Source organism: Schistocerca serialis, chromosome 2, assembly GCF_023864345.2.
Source record: "Schistocerca serialis cubense isolate TAMUIC-IGC-003099 chromosome 2, iqSchSeri2.2, whole genome shotgun sequence".
Taxonomy (NCBI): Eukaryota; Metazoa; Arthropoda; class Insecta; order Orthoptera; family Acrididae; genus Schistocerca; species Schistocerca serialis.
This window is the reverse complement of record NC_064639.1, coordinates 887,774,399-887,779,061: the sequence shown is the minus strand read 5'-3', so window position 1 is coordinate 887,779,061 and position 4,663 is coordinate 887,774,399.

Below are 4,663 nucleotides of genomic sequence, written 5' to 3'. Positions count from 1 at the left end.
AGGCTGATAGTAAAGACAGAAACCAACTGAAATTGCCATGAAGACCCAATGAAATCAAAGAGAAAAATAAATTAAGAGATATTAATGTGGGTTGTGCAGTACTGTGGGTAGATAAGTGTGGAAAGGGGGACGGCAGATGTGACTAGATTAAGTGAAGTAAGTAGGTGCAAATTGGAATAGAGAGGAAAAGGAGTGGGGGTGGAGAGGGGTTGGTAGGATGAGATAAAAGTTCATGTGGCACGGGAGGGTAGAGGAAATAACATGCAAGAGTGACGCAGGAGCCTGACCACGGCAACGCTCTCTCTCTCTCTCTCTCTCTCTCTCTCTCTCTCTCTCTCTCTCTCTGTGTGTGTGTGTGTGTGTGTGTGTGTGTGTGTGTGTGTGTGTGTGTGTGTGTAAGAAGGCCTTGTTGAGACTGAAAGCGCACTTTCTGATGGTCTTTCTGTTGTGCCTATCTGCGACTCAGCATGTCCTGTTCTATGATGAGTAGCAACTATCCTTTTCATAATATTGGTTGCATTCCATCCTGGATTTTTCATTGTTTCATATCTGTATTAGATTTTTGCTCATGTTGTCCTTTTATCATCCATTTCTCACATTGTTTAAATCTGCATTGCCTCACAAGTAATTAGTATTTTTAAGTTTTGAGATGGATTTTGATGCTCATTAAGTATAGAAATTTACGAGGTGGTAGCACTTACTATAATTCTTGTGTAGTCTGCAAGCTAACATTCCACAAAGATTTTTTTTCTATAGTTAGGGCAGCTGTGGTTTATAAGGGAGACCAGAGTAAAGATAACCTCCTCGCTTTTGAAAAGAGGTACCAGACAAATAAAAGGAAAAATCTTTTATATGTGTTGTTTAAATAAAAGATTTTTATATTGTTTAAATGAAAGATTTTTAATTGTATTCTTTTTTATAAATTGTGGCCATTTTCAAACATTCTTATTCACTTTCATGTATGAAAAATGAAAACATAGATTTTATGAATAGTTAAAAAATTCTATTTTCGTAAGCAGTATTTTTATAAACACAATTTGTGTTCAGATACCCATTTTCTGTTGTGTTAGTGGAGTAATGCATGTGGTGGTATGATGTGGTTGCACACTGTATTTGCCTAGAACAAGGAATTCTTTTATTCTTATTCCCTAGTGAGGTTTCCTACTTAGACTAAGTTTACTCTTCAGACAGTTAAAGGGAAACTTCCAGTGAAAACTGAAGGTACATGATGAAAATCTCAACTCTAGATTGTCCTCATATTGGCAGATAAAAAAAAAACTGCATTCCCATTGCTGTCAGTGCATGAGGTTGACACAGATTGTCTTAAAAGTGCGTGGTATTTTAATATACTTAAAAACTAAATATTAATAACACAAGCATTCCATCAGTGGACTTAACTTAATTGTTTTGATGTTGTTAGGGTATTGGTGTATAAGTGGCAAATCTTTTGTTATGACATTCATCGATATTACTTCATGGATTGTGGGTTTGATGACTTATTGCCAATGGTCTTACTTGCTGCATGTCATTTTGTGACCATATTAAGCTTAGTTTCCACCTCCCCACTCAGACCAACATCTCAGTCCCACTGTAATGTTAATGGGAGAGCACAAGGGATAAAAGTAACATCACATGTAGGTGCAGCAGTTTCCTCTCATTGTAATCAAATCACATATCGGTTTTCTTCTCGTACTGTTTTGAAGTTTTTAATTTACATGTGCATTGAAAAGTGAAATTTTGAGTAGAAATAATTAATTACTTTGAAAATGTACTTTCTGAATGATCGAAACCAATTAAATTATATTTAGTAAAGAGTTTAAATTACCTGTCTTTCTTACCTCATGACTTTATTGTGCAGATCCATAACATTATGCAGCCAGTGAAATTAAATTGTAACTGTATCATAAATTTTAAAATCATTTGATTTTTGAGCACATAATGTGTGTGTGTGTATTCAAATAAATCGTGATTAAAGAGCTTATATTAACAGGTGTAATGAAATGACCTAAGAGTATCACTGCCTGTAGTGCTCATACTTTAAGAAAAGTGGAATTGTTGCATTAGTAATGCCTTAGTAACTGTAATGCTTGAAAATAAGCTGTACAATTTCAGAAAAATGTTGCACTTAATGAATAAATGCTCAGGTATTTCTAATAACGTACAGTTGCTTAAATTTAAGGGCAACATAAATTTTTTCATTGTAAGTATATCAGTTGTGCGCTCCTGTATGGAATTGATACTGGGTATTGCAATAATTTCTAACTGTATTTTTTAAAACACATCTTTGTACTGACTACTGAAAGACTGTACTATTGTGCCTGAAATTGTAATATTTTGAAATTCCATTTTAATTATGAATAAACAAAATAAAAATACAACATATTTTTTCAGTGTTACATAAATTATTTAGGTAAACCAGTTTCAAAGACCATAAATAGTATTGAGATGAACCTCTAGGACATGAAAATTTCTTTTCCCTACAATTTGTTAGCACATCCACCACAGACACAGTTTTTAAACCATTTTCATGCCACAGTTGTTTACATAAATAAAGTTTCTGATCACCAGTAAATGTAGTGTGTTAGCATTACCCAGAAGAAAAGTGAATGATTAAGTGGTGGTTGGTATTCATTCTTGCATACGGCTTTGTATCAAGTGTATCACTGTATATGAACAAGAAAATGAAGAATTTGTGCAGCATTCACATTTTATGTAGATGTAGTGCCAGTCAACAAGTAGGAGAAACTAATTAAATGGGATGAAGACATGTTATGTCCGTGTTGGTAATTCAGCTGATTAACCTTGGCACAAAGTGTTGAGAGAAGGGAAGAGTCTTACTGTGTGCTCAGGGAAAATACCCTTGAAGTTGTGACTTTACTGCTAATTAAGTTGCTGATAATGTTGTTGTTAGGTTTCTGAATGCATGTTTGCTTTTAAGTTATTTGGCTTTGTTTATTGTCTAGAGCAGTGGTTCCCGACCTTTCTTAGACCATTACCTGAGTGCAGTCAGACATTAGTTTGTACTCTCTCTCTCCCTCCCTCCCTCCCTCCCTCCCTCCCTCCCTCCCTCTCTCTCTCTCTCTCTCTCTCTCTCTCTCTCTCTCTCTCTCTCTCTCTCTCTCTCTCTCTCTCTCTCTCCCCCTCCCTCCCTCCCTCCCTCCCTCCCTCCCCCCTCTCCCTCCCTCCCCCCTCCCTCCCCCCCCCCCTCTCTCTCTCTCTCTCTCTCTCTCTCTCTCCCCCCCCCTCCCCCCCTCCCTCCCTCCCTCCCTCCCCTCCCTCCCTCCCTCCCTCTCCCTCCCCCCCTCTCTCCCTCCCCCCTCCTCCCCTGCTGTCTGTTGCCGCACCCTCCTCCTCTCCCTCCACCCTCTGCCCTGTCCCACACATTGTCACCAACTTTAGTACCTTACTAAGCTGTAGAATGAAAGACTTTTCTTGAAACACTTTTATTTTCAAAATAAGGAAAGGTGAATGATATTTTTTGTGTGTGTGTGTGTGTGTGTGTGTGTGTGTGTGTGTGTGTGTGTGTGTGTGTGTGTGTGAGAGAGAGAGAGAGAGAGAGAGAGAGAGAGAGAGAGAGAGAGAGAGAGAGAGAGAGAGAGAGAGAGAGAGAGGAGAGGAGAGGAGGGGGGGGGGGGGGGGAATGAACGACAAAGGAATTTGTGGTGCCTCACATGTTACACAAAACTCCTTATCTGATAAGAAAGCTAACTATCCACAGTGAGGTTGGGCATTGTTGCAATACATACTTCTGCTGCATTACTCCTCTCCATTGCAACACTTGCCTGACCTGCACTCTGCAACTCCTTTTAAACCAACCAATTTAAAACATGTGCACTATACTACTTACTGTTCATAAATCACTTGATCACACCCCCTTACTTCTGAAGTGGCAGAAACTGGAAGACTAAAGGCTGTTAATGCTTCGCATCTGACCACAGCCACTAGTAATAATAATAGTAGTAGTAGTAGTAGTAAAATTTCATGTGACTAGGGCCTCCTGTCAGGTAGAGCGTTCGCCAGGTGCAAGTCTTTTGATTTGACACCACTTCAGCGACTTGCGCATCGATGGGGATGAAATCATGATTAGGACAAAACAACACCCAGTCCCTCAGCAGAGAAAATCTCCAACCCAGCCGGAAATCGAACCCGGGCCCTTAGGATTGACATTCTGTCGTGCTGACCACTCTGCTACCGTGGTGGTGGTGGTGGTGGTGGTGGTGGTGGTGGTGTACAGCACTATAGTTAGTCCTTATGTACTGCAGGTACTATCTACAACTTGGAGAAGACATGTTCTTGAGATATTGAGTGTTTGTTACATATGTGTCTCATTTTTATCATCAGCAATGAATTGGACAAAGCACAACATATCTGCGTAGGGGTTGGACTATATGAGGGACCTGTAACCTCCATCACATTAATGCTACTAACTGAGAAAAAGTAATTACTGGTAACTTATATAATCAGTATTAGTCATACAAAATTGTGATAATAGTAACAATCTTTTGAAACTAATGTAGTGTTGTGGCTGAAACAGAACTGAATCGCTTAGTTTCTACCCCTCAGAAAATTTCATTTTGCCCCTGATGGGGTAATTACAGACAATTGGGAACCACTGGTCTAGATCATCGTTTCCCAACTTGTGGTTTGCAAACCCCATGGGGGT